At 40.9% G+C, this 18,591-nt stretch overlaps 1 protein-coding gene across 5 annotated transcripts in view; it reads right to left on the bottom strand.

The window, feature by feature from the left end:
- The window catches only part of PCMTD1 (protein-L-isoaspartate (D-aspartate) O-methyltransferase domain containing 1), a 42,392-nt gene extending 26,129 nt beyond the window's left edge, over positions 1 to 16,263 (bottom strand). The window contains exon 1 of one of the 5 annotated variants that reach the window (XM_042838134.1): positions 16,147 to 16,263. The gene's annotated coding sequence lies outside the window, so the exon portion shown is untranslated. Of the gene's footprint in view, positions 1 to 15,286; positions 15,371 to 15,591; positions 15,616 to 15,825; positions 15,886 to 16,146 lie in introns of those variants that run through there. The other 4 variants (XM_042838177.1, XM_042838153.1, XM_042838159.1 and 1 more) reach the window with 4 other exon arrangements.
- Positions 16,264 to 18,591: the final 2,328 nt, after the last annotated feature.

Genomic DNA, 18,591 nt, shown 5'->3' with positions numbered 1-18,591 from the left:
TCCCCTCACTCTAAGAGATTCTTGATTGCCCCGAGAGATCCAGTTCAAAAGATTTTTAACTAAAGGCAAAAATTTGATTGTTATGTTGAAAGATGAATGCAGCTGCTAAAGTTAAGAAACATCACTTTCAGCCCTACCTGCAGAATGCATTGACTGCCTCATGCCAGCAGATGGAGAACTTCACCAACTATGTATTCCATTGCTGAGCAAGCAAAACAAAACAAAACCACTCTGAAGAAAAAAAGCCCTTTCTCTCAAAATAAAGCCTTATAGTTTCTGTGAGATAATATCTCCTGTTTCACATGAAAGTACTTTGCCACCAAAAACATTTGCTAATTTCAAGATAGTCACTGTAGTAATACATTTAATTTATTTAGGTATTGTCTAATTTTATGTTCTTGGGATTACCCAACAGTAAAAGTTAGTTACTACAGTGGCACCATACTTTCCAGTGATGACATGCATTGAAACACACCAAGTTATGGTCTTTTCATGAAAAATGAATTATTGTGCTACAGACAAGTATCCTGCTAAGGCATAAATACTTCCTTTCAATGCTTGTTTATAAGCTTTTTCCTTATGAAAGTAAAATTACTTGCTTCCAACAGAAGAAAGAGACACACAGTCACGTTTTCTATTTTTTTAAATACGGAAAAGAAACCATCCCACAAGTTTGTTTGGTAGACACTAGAGGGGGAAAAAAAAAAGGCAAGTTAGTCCAGGTGCTGTGCTTTTGACAGCTGACCGAGGATCAAAACAAGCACAGTAGAACACGACCTGGTAAAAGCAGTCTACATAGATTGCAAAGCTTATAGAAAGCATTCCGTGGAGCGTACAGATACCTAAATCGCAGCATCTGCAGATGCAGAGCATAACTAACATTCTAGTTACTATTTTACATAGAGATACACAGATCATAAAAGAGAAAGCTGCCTAAAATTAATGAAATGCAATCATTAACTTTAGCCTTAGAAATCCCTGGAATACAGTATCCAAAAGAAATTATAGTTTAAGAATTACAACGTCAACAAAGTCTTAAAAAGTTCATTTACTGATTAAAACTAATCTATCTAAAAAATCTATTTCTCACTCTACATGATTTAAAAATTTCTACAAGTTTACCTTAACATTTCTCATACCCACAGTAAAAATGAAAGGTCAACAGTTTTCAGCTTTTGTAAAAGGTCACATAACTGCTGAACAATACCTTTGACATGCATCTAACTTGCTGTAATCAATTTTACTGGAATTCCTCATCTTAAGTATTTTCTAGTTTGGTTAACTGTTTGGGGTTTTTGTTGCTGTTGTTGTTTTCTGGGGCAAGGGCCATGTTTTTTATTAAAAACACAAAAGCAAATACTGTCACATTAACTGAACACGTGTTCTTGGGCTATGTCAATCTAAGAAACATTAACGAGCTTATTTTAACCATAACATGAGTGAATTTTAATTGTTTTACATGCCCTGCAATCCTATCTGAGAAGTCAGTAACTGGTACAAGCTTTGCCAAGCTTTATTTGCCAGCTCTTAATCAAATTCTGCACATTTCAAAAGCTACGTAAGTGTATTTACATTTTAGGTTAATTCCTCAGGTCAGTAAAGCCCACACACTTGTCTTAGACTGAATACCACATAGGAAAGTTATTCAATTAATTTGATAGACAAAATCTTGCCTTTTTCAGATCCATACAATATCAAATCTATAGCATTTTGTAATATTGACATGTCCTTTAGCCCACCTTGACTATTACCCAGTCTCAAAAGATGAAAACCAAAACGAAATATAATAGATGTTATTACCCATATTTTCAAGTCTGCTCCTCAGAACTAATGCATTCTGAGAAAATCTTACTGTCATTAACATACCATCTCTGAAATTCTCTCATCGCACTTTGGACTGCAATGCTTCCCTTGCAGTTCAAAGGGGACATGCAAAGTTTCCTGCTGAGCCTTCCTTCTTCTGGGGAAACAGCACACAGAAGACATAAAAACAAACCACAAAGCTATTAGTAAAATTAGATGCAGGAGCCAGCTGTTAAATTTGCTGAAAAGCGTTTCCCCTGCAAGAAGAGAAAACTAACCAGACACAACACAAAGCACTGAAAAAAAATATAGTCCATTTTACAGTGTTTTCTCATGGCAGAAGTTAGCAACTTTAATCTCATCAGCAGATGCTTGAAATTTGCTGGGCAACCAAGTACTAAATCTGCTTCTACTAGAGTCAAAGTAGTAAGAGAAACTGATAGAAATGTGATCATATTTTGCCTGTTCTTGTCCTCTCTAATGACTCTCCACGAGCAAAGGATTCCATTTTCCATTTATCTTCCCCTGTTACATCAAGTATTGCAGAAGTGCCATTAGCAGGGGCAATTCAACTCCAAACCACAGAGAAATTACAACACTATTTCCTTCATCATGCAAAGACTAGAGAAAAATCAAAATATGAACTGTGTGCTGGAAGCAACTGTAATAGATGAAAAAAAAAAAGCCAGAATAGACAGTCGGATACAAAGACTGAAGTCTTCATACACGTTTAGGAACTTCTAAACTCATGTCTTCTCGTTAAAGCACAACTAGAAGCAACGAAGTCCAGATGTTCTGGGAAGAGTAACTGCTAATTGAACTGCCCTCTTCCACAGCTATTGCTTTCTCACTTCAAATTGGTTAATAGGAAAAAGGAGGAAAATTATTGTTTTTATGGTACAGTAGCATACTGTCGGTGACTTAAGGGAAACTAGTAGAAACACCATTTTATTTTTTTTTTTAATCTAGTAGGCTCATCTCACTCGAGAGCATTCCCTCCTAACCTGCTGTCCATGTAGATCATTTCAAGAAACTTTTCAAGTTCAACAAATACAAAAACAAGCATGGTCAATCCTCCAATTTAATACACCACTCACAGCATACTTCAAGGTTCTTTGCAATATAGCAATGGAAAAAGGAACAGACCACAGGATTAAAGCTAAGCCAAATGAATGTAAACAGCTATGACTACTGACTTAACCTGAATTGCATTGACCTACTTGGGCAGACAACGTTTGTCAAGTCTGGTGCAAGCTTAAACCCTGATCAGGCCTTCAACAGATGTTTATGCAAGTTTCCAGGTGTGCCCCTTACTTTCACTTTCTTCCTTCTCCAGTCACCTGCACTACTGCATGTGGTATTTGCTGTGTTCAGAAGACGCACTGAGGCTCATGGCTCCACAAATGTACGAGCAGTGATAAAGACATCAGTGCAGATTTCATAGTAAAGTTACTTCCATCTTCAGAGTTACACAAGGTGGTATAATTTTTGGACCATCTCTGCTGCTGAATACACTCAGTGTATACATTCAGTGAATTTCTTTCCTTTTTTTTTTTTTCCCCTCTTTCATAATTTGTTTTCCCCTCCTGTGAACTTTTTTTTTTAATTAAAATTTTTAAAAAATTGAATTTTGGTGATTTTCCACCTCAAAATTTCTCTCCTTTCTCTAGGCTGGGACACTTCTTTTTTCACTGTTTTCTTCTAAACTGGCCTATTTCCTCACCTGAAATTTGACCTACCCTCTTCAAACAGTGACAAGATTGAATGCCAAAACAAGCATTTTCTACACACAAGTTCTATGTGCCAGGCCTGTATTCAGATTTGCTGATTAAGATCTGAAAATTCATTCCTTCATATCGTAAAGAAAAATCCCAATACTTCCTGAGTGTAACTCCGAATTTGTGGTTTACCACCATAATCCAATTCAGTTCTCTTTACTGCTTAAAATCTAGATGATAAAAAAGAACCCACCTCAGGCTTCAGAAGTTTCTTCTTAAAACAGTTTCCCAGCTGTGACACCACAAACTTGTTCTGAATGCCTACTTTGAAAGAAATGAATTCAGTGTTTCCACAAATTCAACAATGCAGACTGTAGTGCTGGGGTGAATTCCCAAATGCAGGCTAGTTCCTGAAATTTGAAGGTGTAGATCCGTACTAGAAGAGTACTAAAGTAGCTCTATATCCTCAGAGAGGTAGCCCTCAACTGTGCTCTCTATTTCAGTCTGTTTATGAGTTGTCACTATGGTTAGAGACCTCGCTCCTGTTTTCACATCCTAGAATATCCTCCAGGCCCCTGGATGACCTTTCTTAATTATGACCTGCAGAAAGACAAGAAACCTGTCTCGCTTGCCTAGTAATGGACTAGAACAGCATGACACGCTTTTTCACAATATATGGATAAGTAGTATGTCATCAAAACAAATTTGCTACCCTGACACTTATCATTAGCAGTCAGCTACACATCAGTTGTTATAGAACAATCTAACAAAATACAGATTAGTTACATGCATACCATGCATAATGAGGGAAGGTCAGCTACAGCTTGATCCTGCTGTTTGCATGATGCTGCATAAAGTGATCTCATCTCTGTGGAGCGTAAGATGTCCCAGAGACCAGGCGAAGTCCCAGAGGAGTATCTCAAACAACATGTTAACTTAACTCAGTGCCCCAGTGTGACAGAGAAAAGCCCTGATCCTTCCATCCAGCAGAGTCCTTGCAACAACCCAGCAACAGTTCTCTTATAGTGCAACCTCTTTGAAGGACTCAGCTCCTGGTTAAGTGTGCCTACAACTCCCAGGTTACAACTATTTTAAGTCTGTCAAGTAAAAACTGAAAGACTATTGCTTAGTATCATACAGACACTCCGGAGAATCTAAGACTCACAGAAACAGCAGGTATCAGATAATGTTGGCTTCTTCACCAGCAAGACTAAATCATCAGGGGACTTCAGAAGGTGGATATGCATTCTCAATGTATAAAGATGTCTGACAGTCATTGAGTTTGTATTTGCACTTGTTTGGTGTTTTTTGTTTTTTTTTTTCCAGAAGAAAAACTGCTATATTTACAGAAATTAGCAAGTTAAAAAAGGCCAGGCTGCAAAACTCATCACCGCAACAAACAGCTCTGCTCAACAATATTTAACAGAGAATTCTCCTTGCAAACAGGCTTATAGAAGCTGAAACAATCTAACATTAAATGTTTTAAAAGCAAGCATTTCTCTTCATGAAAGAAAATGTTTAAATTTAGTTTGTGGTGATGACAGAAGGTAGCAAACCAGACACCATAAAGTAAAGTGATACTCCTTCACCTCTTTAAAGCAGTCAGTTGCAGAAGGAGAGGGGTATACACATTTCAAAATACAAAGCAGGCTTAGTACACAAACTGAAACAATCTCCTGAACTTTTAACACAAATGCAGCTTCTGCAGCTACAGTCTTAAGTGGATCAAGTCACAGAATCACAGTTCATATAATTTTCAGTAGGATAAATGTGGCTTATGACTGAAAATTCACTACTTCAGCTAGTGCTAAAGTTCAAAAGCTTATTGTGCATAAACATTTCAAGTTATTTAAATAACTCACTTCCAGCAGCAACAGAACAACATAGGCCTGTTGCCTTTAGCAAAAGAAAATAGAAATGAGGTCAAGAGTAAAAATAGAAGACGGTTACATTCCTGACACTTGAAACCTCATCTCAAAGCTATGTATTTACAGCACTCTCAAAAATAATCATAAAAATCAGCAATTCAACTTGAAGCATACTACGAACATTTGTATTTTGCAGTCTTCAGACATAATTCTGAATAGCATGCAAAAACATCATAAACAAATCAGTACTATACTATCAAAATGTCTACTTCCACAGCCTAAGAATGTCAAGTTTTATTATGTACCCCTCCATAAGACGCTGCATAAAGAATTTCAAGTTTTGATCCTGTTTATTAGATTCTTAGAATGGTGCAGTACAATACAACAGCATATTTTAAGCAGCTACTTTATTACTTGGGCCCGTAATCTTCAAGAAGCATGTATGAGCACAGCCTACTCTTGCATCCTGCCTTTCATCATCAGTATTTCACTACTACCAGCTTCCAGAAGCACCACACTGGATCCTCTCATTTTTTGAAACACAAATGGTTTTATATGCATGCTTATTCACATGTCAATACTAATTACTTAAAGGCTCAACCTCATCAATAACAAACCTACGCTTTTTAAGATGTTTAATGCCTACTTTATATGGAGATCAACTACCCCATGTGGTTGTTATTAAATCACTGACTTACTGAAATGTTCAAGATCTACAAATAAAGTATGAACTGAATGTATGTTATAAATCTACCCAAAAAAAGTCCCTATGCAAATGCAAGAGCTATCCAGGAAAACAAAACAAAATTCAGCTCCTTATTTTACGAAAATTAGAGCACTGGTACTGTCATCGAAGTCCATTATAAAAGACTGTTCCACAAAGTTCCACGTGATTGTTCTAGCATTCTCCCTGTTTCCATTTAAAGCACAAAGCCACGAACAAGAACAAAAGCACACTGGGAAATGCAGTATGATTTCTGTAACAATATCACTTTAACTCACCCCTATATAGCCCAGTAGCCACTTCTACCACACATTTTCAACTACACTTGCAAATAATTATACCAATTATTTGACAGTACCTATCAAAGTTAATCCTGTCAGGTTATGTAATAAAAATATTTTTGCTACACACAGGAGCAGGCACACTATCAGGCAGGGGGGCCCAACCAACCAGCTTGCTGCAGTTTCTCCCAGGGCTTCACCAAGAGCCATTGACTGCTTCACCTCATCCATCACTGGGCCTCCCCATGGCACCTTGAAGGTAGAGAAGTGGTACTGCTTACAGGGCCTCACATTTATTGAGGGAGACAGGGGAACAGCATATGGGAACTGCACCACACTTGTTATGGAATGTTTAAGGAAGGAACAAGAAGGATTAAAGGGGTTGGGGAGAAAATACAGAGAGCTAAGGTGATAGAAGGACAGGTCACACGTTAGCAGGTTGCTGTCAGTGTGTCTAGCTGTACTCCCCCCCAGTCACCATTGCCTGTCCTGTCTTCTCACCTTTTCCTAACCCTTTGTTCTGAGTATAAGGCTCTATTCTGCATGTACAGAAGTCTTAATAGCAGCAATTGGGGCCCATGTGGCAAAGGGTCATAGGAAACAGTGTGATCCCTGGTTTCAGCAAAGAAGGGGGTAAGCATAAGCAGGTCAGGTCACAAGGAGCACCAAACTGGACTGGCCCACAGGTATGTGAGGCCACCTGGGAACCATGGGTAGGGGTCAGTACCTGAGCAGGGTAACTGGAGGAGTCAGTTGCTGGAGGAAATGGTCTGAGCCTAGTGTTGGAGAACCTCGGGTGTCACAGGTAGACGACTCCTGATAGGTGCATGCATACAAAGACACAGGGAATAAGCAGACCCAATGGCCCATTATAGATAGAACAGGCGTCTAACCCCAGTAACTGAGCAATCCACACTGTATGTATGCATGCATGCATTTCACAGAATCACAGAATTGTAGGGGTTGGAAGGGACCTCCAGAGATCATCAAGTCCAATCCCCCTGCCAAAGCAGGTTCCCTACACCAGGTCACACAAGTAGGCATCCAGGCAGGTCTTGAACATCTCCAGAGAAGGAGACTCCACTAGCACTTCCCATTAGCATTCAGCCTAACCATCCAGAAAGAGCAACAGGGTAAGCAGTTGGTGCTGCCTGTACTCGCACTAAAGCTGTGTTTCCTGCCAGTGTTAACAAATATGTGCAACTACGCATTTATGTACGCATGAGCTCAGGGCTGTCTTCTGAGAATACACACTCACTTCTGGCCATGGGTGCCTAAAATTAAGGCTCAAGTGACAGACATAACCAGTCCCTAACTTCCCAGACTGAATGCTGAAATTTTAGTTGTAAATAACGTCTGATGGCTTCTTGTTTGAAAGTAGTAATTCAAATGTTATTCTAACATTCACAAATGCAATCTGCCCAAGTCTACTCACTTGAATTTTCTCAAAAAGATGGCATCACTAGCAGATAAACCAAACCCTATTCTGTTTTGATGATGGCAAATGTCTTGCCCTCTTTAACGTCCCAATGCTTAACGCCACTGAGCATGACAAAACAACATGTGATCAATGCCTAATTATATACCTGAAGGTAATACTCATTCCTTACTGCCATGAAAAACTGAATCAGGATTAAAGTTCTACTGCAAGGAAAAAAAAAAAAAAAAAAACCTCTATGACTAAGGAGACTGTTTCAGAAGGAAACACTTCGGTGCAAGACCAGATTCTGAAAATATAGCTTAATAACAGGTACCTACATCCAGTAAAAAAATGCGACTGCTTTCTGAAATACGGTGACATTTCATCTAAGTTCCAACATACTTTAAAAGCTTGTATAAATTTAGAAGAAACTGATTTCTGTTTGCTTTCTAAATCATACCCTAAAAAGAATCTCTAATTAGCCACATTCTATGTTTGGTTATTTTTAAGATTTTGTGTTTGTTTTGTTTAAGATAGCTGTAAGATTGTTTCTTTTTCACTTACTCAAGTATTAACAATTCCTTTAAGAGCACAGAAATGCTTTTACTATGGTGCTGACATTCATTTACGATAGTCAAGGTTTAGAGCATTCTTTTGAAGGCAAATGACAAGGGAGAAGCAGACAATGGGAATCGTTTTACAACTTATTTGTTGTATTGTTGTTTTGCATATCCTACTACTGTTTTAATCCACATAGTCTAAGATACTGACAAGCTTCTACGGCTAAGATCACAAAATTAAAATATATGTTCCCAAAATTTGAACTACTAAGAATTCAAACTTGACCAAGTTGACCCAAACCGCAAATAAAGCCCATTAAGTAGTCAGTACTTTGAAACATTCTACAAATAATTACCTGTCCTTTACAAATATTCTGACCTACTTCTGATCTCTCAACAACTTCAGGCACACCTGATTTTCATAGCTCTTAAGCATTATAAGCATTGAACAAACACCCCCACAGCACTTCCTTAAGAGCCAACACACATAAGCACATTTTTAACGCATTATAGTTTTATTTCATCTCAAGATAAGAATTAAGTACTATTGAAAACATGGCTCCAAAGTTAGAATTTACCTATGGGACTAACAGCAGGTACAGTCTAGAGAAGGATCTGGAGCTTTTGGAAAAGCCTCAGTGACCATTTCAAGATATTTATACAAATATTTTACCAAGATAAGGAAGTTCAGAACTTTTTATTGTTTGATGTAGCAGCTATACACTGGGACATGTTCATCCCCATAATCCTACCCAGTCAAACTGTTACAGATATAAGCACAGGGGTTTCACCTGACAGAGGTGTAGTTTACAGATGTAACACAAGAGGCTGCTACAGTCACATAATCTGCCTTAGTTACATCACGAACAACCCCAGTTTATCCAAGCTAAATCCTACACTGACTTTCCTGAGAACTCAGCTACTCCAGTACACATCTTAGAATCTCAGAAAACTCAACAGTAATGAGTCTTAGTTATAATTAACTGGGGTAAATAAGAGACTTAAAGCCTATGGGATTTGTAACACTGCAGACTGTCAGCTCCACAGAAATTATTAAAAAAGACTCAGCAACTGGTCTGTTTCCTCCTTCCAGTTTCACTGACCTGACTGCGATTACACCAAACTTAGTCTGTAGAAGAACACAGCAATGCTTAAGAAAATAGACAGTAAGTGACTACACTGAATGAAAACAGAACCACATTTCATTCTTGAAAGGGTAAAGAGGAGGACAGTTTTGAAAATAAACAGCAGAGTCACATGCTGCAGCAGAAGAGCCAGCAAATCCCACCTGCCAGAATCCAATATCAACAACAAGAGCTAACAAGAAAACTACGGGCCTCAAGATTTTCCAAAATAAATCAATTCCTTCAGTGATACCAACAGCCTGATAGAAGTATTCATAGCATTCCTGACTACTTGAAAGTATTAGCACTGCAAGATATTAACCTTTTGCTTTGCTGCTCTCATTGGTGGATTAAGGCATTCACTCTTTCAGCAATTTACATTTCCACTGTAGCGACAACTAAAAAGTCATGTTAAAGATATCACTATTGCATGTTAAAGATATCACTAAAAAGTTAGCTGTACCGACAACTAAAAAATCATGTTGAAGATATCACTACCAACACAGCGGCTCCAACACTCTGCATTCAAACATTTGTCAAGAATCACAGAACTGTAGGGGTTGGAAGGGACCTCCAGAGATCATCGAGTCCAACCCCCCTGCCAAAGCAGGTTCCCTACAGCAGGTCGCACAGGTAGGCATCCAGGCAGGTCTTGGACATCTCCAGAGAAGGAGACTCCACCACCTCCCTGGGCAGCCTGTTCCAGTGCTCCGTCACCTCACTGTAAAGAAGTTCTTGCGCACATTTGTGCAGAACTTCCTATGCTGCAGTTTCCGGCCGTTTCCCCTTGTCCTGCCTCCACTCACCACTGAAAAGAGGCTGGCCTTGCCATTCTGCCCCCCACACCTTAGATATTTATAGAAACCATATATAAAGAAAACCACATGGTGATTCCTGAATATCTGTTGAAAATAATAGTACAGAATTAACACAAATTCTCAGAATAGTAACCACTTCTCATTTTCTCCCAACCACAATTCTAATTCTTCTTCCAGTGTTAAAACAACTGTTTATAGGAACCAAGCTTTACATTTGAAACAGGGATACCACAGACATGTCAATCTGTGTGTAACTTACCAGCTGACTATTACTACCAGAAGTTCCAATGATGTCATCATTCAACATGTGGAAAACACATATATAATGAACTTGGCTTATCTTGGAGAAGCAACTTTTGTGTTACTTTTAAAATAAAAAGATATGAATAAATAATGAAGAGGTCATCGGTGAGACATTCTCTTTGAAATTTAGATCCCTTTCACTTCTGAAGACAGAAGTTGATTTTAAATGCTGTTTGTCCTGCTTTAAGATTTTTACTGACACAAACATTTAGAATAGTAACATTCATTCAGACACATGTATTCTGTATCTACTGTACTACTGCATACCACCTCTCAGTACATCTTAAGCTACTATTATATATGTAAAAAACCCGATTCAACTGTTCCTCTCATCTTTAAGTCTAAATTAATAGTTGTAGACAACAGCTAAAAAAGCTTCCCAAAGACAGTCAGATGCCACCTGCTGGAACACTACCTGCTATCACTAAGTTGCTGTTGCTCATCCTGAACAGTTTTCACAATTGCTTAATTCACTGCTAGAAATATGCACCTATCATTAAAGATTATAATGAGCCAGTTGTTAAAAATATATATATATATATAAGGAAGGAAAAGTCCTTATTCACAGAATTAAAAAGCACTGCTATTTAGAAATTATACAAATAAAAGTTTTTGCAATACCAACAAACTGTTGATACTTGAGATGAGATTCAGGTGCTTAAACACAGACCTCCAGTATTATTTCAGATGCTCCTGCTAACTCTGGGCTACTTGGTCTATGACACTGCAACAGCCGGTGTGAAGTAACAACAGACACCTCTTCTGTATGATTCCTGTCCTTGCAACATGATTTAAGACCACTAAGAAGCACTCCAACTGCATACAGAGACGTATCCCTCAAAAGGAACACGACAGTTGGATCTGGAAAAGGAACCAGGTATGTACTCTAAGGTGTCATAGGCCAAAGAGGCCTAATAAACGAAGAACCCAGAGGCACTCCAGGTTCTATGAATAGGACCAAATACAATCATTACACTGCCACATGACTGGATGGCTGTGTGTGCATGTGTATTTTATGTGCCTGTATATACATAAAACAAAAATATGTAAAAACAATCTTCAGTAAAGCATGCCTAACAGCAAGGCTACCTGGATTTATCCTCTTATTACTTTCTCTACCCCCTGCTCCCACCGTCCCCCTTTTTGCTGGAATTTCAGGAAAATGCAGGCCTTCAGTAGACGCTGTCATACCTAAAAGCTTCATGCTGACTACTCAAATAATGATACTAAACATCTATTTAAAGCTGCTGAAGGGTAAGTATCTTTCCATTTCTGAAACATGAAGCTATTTTCATTACAAGCTTTCAGGCATTCCATTTTGCTAACAAACCACTTGCTCTCTAAGACCAAGTTCAGCTCTAAATCCTCACTTAAAAGCAGTAATTCCACTTGTCCTCCAGAAACACAGCAAATCACATTAAGCATTTGGTTTGCAGCATTATTCTGAGCAAATACCTTTAGAAAACTTGGAGCACTGGTTAATGCTTAAGGAACTATAACCTTCAATAGTTAAAGTCGCTTAAACAACACTCCAAATACCCCAAACTTCCTGCAACTCATACAACATAATGTTCTCCATTTTGAACTAAACTTTAACATCCTTTCTTCACTAAATACTACACAAAACAAAGATGAACTCCAAGATTAGCTTTCAATAAACGTATTTCTAAGTAGTGGGCTCCAAGCTCTTTCTCTGCCCCAAGGCAGCCCTCTAACTGGAACTGCTTACTCCCCATTCATGGCCACCTCCCCACCCAGAACTCCCCCACCAGAGAACGCACCAGAACAGGCAGAGTTATCACCATGGTGACTTCCTGATGTCACCTCTGAACTATTCTGGGGCTGCAGGGTGTTGGTGTTTTGTTTTGTTTTTAAACTGCCTTATGATTACTTCTAAAGTACTGCCTTCCTCCTCACAATGAGGGATGGCTTATATTTTCATGTATCAATTTAAAGGACTGATAACAACCCTTGATAAGTCACCTATCTATTGCAGTCATAATCTAGTGCTTAATCCAGATAAAGGTATCTTCACTTTCAGTTCACTTTTTGCTTGTTACTTTCAACATTTTCAACAAGCTTCTCTTCAGAAGTGGTATACATCTTGTTGCTGAGATTTTTAAGAATCCAAAACACAGTTGTTGGGATTTCAGGCTCCCTGTCACAAGTTAACATCACTGCCAACTTTGCAGTAGCAAGCTTAACTCTGAAACCAGTTGGCATGATGTACCAGGACAAAAGGAAAAGAAAACTAATACTACTGTTCTGAATGGAAGCCAGCTAATTCTTCAATCCCTGGTGGAGGAATAAGACATTTAACATCTTGAACTGCTACAAATTCTGTCCTTTCTTCAAGGCTCAGGAAGTCCATCCCAATTTTCTTAAATGCAGCAGCAGCAACTGCTGTAACAGCTGACATTCAACAGTCCAGAAGCCTCTAAATAATATATCGAACACACAAGTAAGCCCAAAAAGAATTGGAGCACAGGAGCTATTTCCAGATGTTTTAACATAATTGTATCCATATTATTTCACATGAACTACTTTACTGTCTAGAACTCCATAGGAGAATAGGGAAGAAATGGGATCATTACTTTTACAAAACAGACACATTAAAAGAGCTCTCCTTTAGAAAAACCCACATCCTTGCTTAGAAACTGATTCAGTTGACCACCTTCTGACTCTACTGGAAGACGTCTAAGAAGCATTCGTCTCACCTCTGAATTTACACTTTAAGTAGGTAAAATAAAGTAGATGATAATCAATTATGCTTGCACCTAAGACTACCAAGTGCAGCAGATTTTGAGCCACGTCTCTTACACAGAGATAACTACTGATCAGCAAGAGAACTGCTTGCAAGTTCTATTATTCTGTTCTACAGAGTAAAACAGTAGATCTGTGAAGCCCTTACTGACAAGGAGAATAACAGGGAATGAACAGTTACATGTAAAGATGTTTCTCTTCCAAAAACAACTGTGTTGTCAGCTGTCCTTCAGCACGCAATGAACATTCTCATCAATTTCAGAATTACTTTCAATGCGTTTGTTTTTCAGGAGTCTTAAAACTACTGGCATAAATGTTTTTCTACACAGCCTTTCAGAAACTTGTCCATGTTGAATTTTGGGAATACATCTGAAAGAAAGGAAATGCATTATCAATCATGTTTCGCAATAGGAACTTGAAATTTGGTCCCTGTATTACTGTTCTTTGAAGTTTGTCCAGAAGAGTTACTACAGGCAACACGCCCTTTAGAGACTTTCACCTCCATCAATATCTATGCTAAGCTTAACTTTAGGCTCCTGAACTCACAATATTTTAAAGCAACAGCTCACCAAACTTACACAAATGCAGCCAGATGGCTGCTCTGGTGCAGCCCAGAACAAGCATGGAGAACTACAATGCATGTTTAGTAGTTCGATCCTATTATTAGACTTTTGGGAGGCAGAAGCCTCTACAAAAGGAGCAGCTGCAGCTTGGGGTAGTCATCAACAATGAAACAGAAGACTAAGTAATAAAAATGACCAATTTGGCAACATGAGGGCTATAAAAATGGCAAGATTCAACTAATAAATCTAGTATTTCAAAATAACAATGGACTGTTCAAATATCTAGATCAAGTCACAATAACAATATAAAAGAAGTTTGAGGTTGGATGAAAAAAATCCACTGATAAAGCCAATTAAGAGAAAGAATGACTAAGAGTTTACTGTGGAGATCTGAGACAACGCAGGGAAAAAGAGCCTCTACCTGCACAAATCCAGAGATAACATTTGGTTGTTCTGAGTGCAAGTTCAGAATTAGCTCATCCATTTCTGCAATTTCATGACACACTCTTCACTGCAGAGCTCCCAACAACATCTAATTGTTTCTCTTTGCGTATCTGAGGCACATTCACTGCTGTCAAACACATCTGGCTGTATGCCCATCTCCATCTGAAGCTCTCATAGCTTTCTGAACACAGTCAAGTAAGTTATGTTCCTGGTGTTACATGATCTTTATTACCCAAAGTCAGTTAAGACACTGATAGATCTTTGACTCATTTGTCCACCTACACACCCAAAACACCTCTCAAACTTCTCCAACAAATGAGGCAGGAGTTCTGCTGAAAGCAGCTCAATTTATACAAGCTTGACTCATTCCAGAGATGGTCTGCTTAGGGCCCAGAATAAAGTATGAGTTGGGGGAGGAAGGGCGGCAAGTATCACATATTATAATTCTTTTGCAAGAACAGTGAATTACAGTTACAAAGGTACTCTCCCAATGCACTCTTGTTATCTACTAACTTAAAGCATAGATTTTTCAATCTAGAAAAGCACTTCATTACACAGAGTGAACAAACAAAAACTGGTATCTTTATTAATCTGTTCAAGTGCTGACTGCCCTCATCCAAGCATCCTGTCTGCACCTGAAAAGTTTACTGCTCATTACCAGAAGCAGCCTTACTTTCTTGCTTAAGCGTGCAGCTCAACTGTGCTTAACTTTGACCTGTCAAACAGAAAGAACACCCACTAAGGACAGCAGCTGCGCAGGTCCTATTGAGCACTGCTAGGACACAGACACCTTCAACACACTGCAGCAGATCCACCTCTTCCCTCACGCAGACCCCCCCAAAATGTTTTCCTCCCTCAGGATGAATCCTGCTCACCACCCGAGTTACTTGTTCTCACCGCAGGATGTTTCGTTTTTCCCTTTCTCCTTTCAAAGTCCGGGCTGCACAAAGCAGGCCTCGGCTACTAACTGCGTATCAGACTGATGCCAAGATCCCTCCCTCCACTCTCCCTGCACGGCCGCGCCGTGGCAGAGGGCGGCGGGACGAGGGGAGGAGGCAAACTCGGCGGCGGGGGACGTGTCGGCGGAGAGAGCAGCGAAGGGGGGAGGCCGGCCGGCGCGAGGTCCCGCTCCTCCCCCCGCTCAAGCGGAGGGCGATGTAAACAGAGCCGGGAGCGGCACAGGCGGGGAGCGGCCCCGTTACCTTTGCTCTCGTCCGCAGAGCCGAGCGCTGCCCGCCGGAGCTTGCGGGTCGAAAGGCAGCGTTTACGTAAAAAAACGCGTTTCTCCCTTCCACCAAAACAAAAGGAAAATACAGCGGGGAGGAGCCGGAGCGCAGGGACGGCGCTCCTCTCAGCTGCGGCCTTCGCCCCGTCCCGCTCAGCCCCGCACACCTGCGGTTTCCCCCCCGCCCCGTCTCGGGCCGCAGATCACGCACCGCACACAAGAGAGGAGGCGGCGGGGAGGGGGGACAGCGCTCTCTCAACCCCTACAGGCGTCAGCTAGCCCGGGGCCTGTCCCGGCTGCGCGAAAACAACCTCTTCCCCCCCCCCCCCCCCCCCCCGCCCCCCCCCCCCCCCCCCGCGGGGCCACCGGACAAGGGGGGCCGCAGCGCCGGCCGCGGGGGGGAGGAGAGAGGTGGTAGGGGGGGCTGCGTTTTCCCTCACCCCAAACCGTCCCGGCTCTGCCATAGCGGCCCCGTAGCACAGCCACGGGGAGCCCTACTGCCGCCTCCTCATCCCGTGCGCGGGGCACTCACCCGGTGTGCGGCAGGCACCCTGCTCAGGGCAGAATTAAAGCGGAGGAGCGCTCCAGCCGCTCCCGCGACCGCCCACGGAGCGAAGCGAGGCCGGCGGGCCACGCAGCGGAGGGCTCGGCAAGCTCCGGCCGCTGTTTGTGTTGGTGTAAGGCGCCGCAAGGGGAGGAGGGGCCCCAACAGCTGAGAGGATGTAAACAGAAGGTCACGTGACGCCGCCGTCGCAGGCAGCCGAGCCTCCTCCGCGCCGCGGTGCCGGCTTTAAAGGGGGAGGGGGAAGCAGCAGCGCTTTGCTCTCTGATAGGTCACGCTCTGCGTGTCCGAAAGCCAATGGGAGGAGGGTGTTTAACGCTGTCGTCATCAGTCGCTAGGGGATGTAGAGATACTCACCGTAGCGCCCAACAGCCTTCAACGGGCCGGCCGGTATCGGTCGGGGTCGTAGCGCTACTGTCGCCGCTGTCACCGCTGTCCGCGCTGCGGCCGAGGGTCGGAAGCAGGCACGCTTCTGAACGCGGAGGAACGGCACTGAGGGCGGAGGGGGGTCCTGGAGCGGCCGGCCCCGCAGGGAGGGCAAGGGATGCACAACTTGTTAGGCCTGATGTTTGTAAAAGTGTGCAAAATGTATGATGCCCGTCTGACATCGTTCCACTTTCTCCGAGGCTGCTAATTCGACAGGATTTTGACCTTGCTGTGACAAGCTCAGAGGGAGAGTGTCACCTCCTCAGATCCCACTTGGGAAGGGCCTCCCGATCCTCAGGGGGAGGGCATCCAGCTCGGATGTGCCAGTCAATATACAAAGAATATACAGTTTGTAGAAATTCAAGGCTACTAGATATAAAAACCTGTACAGACGCTACAATTAAAGTTGCAACTTCGGTAACTCGGTGACATTTAAACATTTTAATCTGGAGTGGTTTAAGCGTTGCAAAATGCAGCCGAGAGGTGTAAGGGTTTGAGTTTTAGCCAAAGTTTGGGTGCTGGTGGAACAGGATTTCTAAGTGAAAGCCCCGAGAAATGAATTAGGTAAAAACGTTGCTGGTAAGCAGCCAGGAATGAATGTCACTTGGAGGGGAGGGGAGGAGTGCTGATGCCTGCTATAGTGGCTGTAGATAGCTACAGTTTAAGGTGGAGGTAATTGCACACATACACTGGGGAGAGTTTCTGCTAAGATTGAGAAATAATTCTTTATTTTTATTTGGTCAAATGGCTATTTTGTTACTGCTGTAACTGATCGGCTCTTGCCTACTGTGCATGAAGATTTCCTGCTTTTCATTCCTTCTCTTTTCATCATCTTCCTAGATCTCCTTGTGTATAACCGATATCTTACTTGTCAGACAAAGTGCACTTAATATTCATTCAGGACAGAAGTTATGGTTATGTTTTGTTCGTTTGATTTTAAAGATTTTTTTCTGATAACTTTTTTTCTCGCAAATTATCGTGGCATGAACTGATATTGTTTTCTTTCCATTCACAGTGGGCATAAACATTGTTTTAGGAAGGTCATTCTGCCCTCTCAAAGCTCAAAAAAAAGATTCAATATTCAAGCCTAACTGAATATTCTACTCAAGCACATATGATTCTACTAATTCCTGTCACCCATCTTCAAAACAGAAGTAAGGCACATATTTTCTGTTGCAGTATATAGCTTGAATCTGGATGCAAATTGTATTTATTGTCACATCATTTTAAGTTTGACACATGCATAAACTGGATATCCTTTCTTTTCATTTGACTGTAAGTTAACATTCCTAAAAACATATGTCAGCTTAAGTATTATGTGACAGACTCTGCCAAAGTTCTGTGCAAATTAACTGAGTTCAAAACCCATGTAAAGCACTTCTTAATTTAAGAATATCCCTTCACCTTTATTTAAAAAACAGGTTGTTTAAGCTAACATGCCCCTCAAACTTCAATAATCATTGGAAGTGGATTGGGCTGGGTTTTCGTGTGTTTATTTGTTGTTTTTACTTTTTCAAATTCAAGCATTCCTTATTCTTTCAGGATTTGATATTCTGTTATTTTTTTGTGATCATACAAATAAAATGTGAACTAGGTGAATGAATCTAGTTTGTCTTCATTCAGTGCTGCTGGCAAAGGTTAAAGCATTTTCATGTCCAATAGAAATACATGTACTTTAGACTTCCATTTTTATAGATAAATTTGAAATTTGCCACGAGTAATCATTAAGGTTAAATACAGAAATGTAGCTGCTACTACACTGAAATGAAAATCAGATATACACAGCAATTCAGAGTCCATTCCAAATAAGGATTGCCATATGTATTGAGTAGTTAGGTATACTGAATACCACATTTCCACAGGAAAAAAACTTTCTCTTTTACATGCTGGCCTTCGTAAAAATGACAACAGCTTAAAAATAGAGTGATGCAAATAGCATCCCTTGAATGTAATCCTGTTGGCATGAAAGTAACAAATAATGTGTAGTTC

The sequence above is a fragment of the Centrocercus urophasianus genome, unplaced genomic scaffold, assembly GCF_019232065.1.
Source record: "Centrocercus urophasianus isolate 14NV4802_14NV808 unplaced genomic scaffold, USGS_Curo_1.0 seq_11, whole genome shotgun sequence".
In the NCBI taxonomy this organism is placed as follows: Eukaryota; Metazoa; Chordata; class Aves; order Galliformes; family Phasianidae; genus Centrocercus; species Centrocercus urophasianus.
The sequence above is the reverse complement of the archived record's forward strand: the minus strand, read 5'-3'. Positions and strand labels throughout refer to the sequence as shown.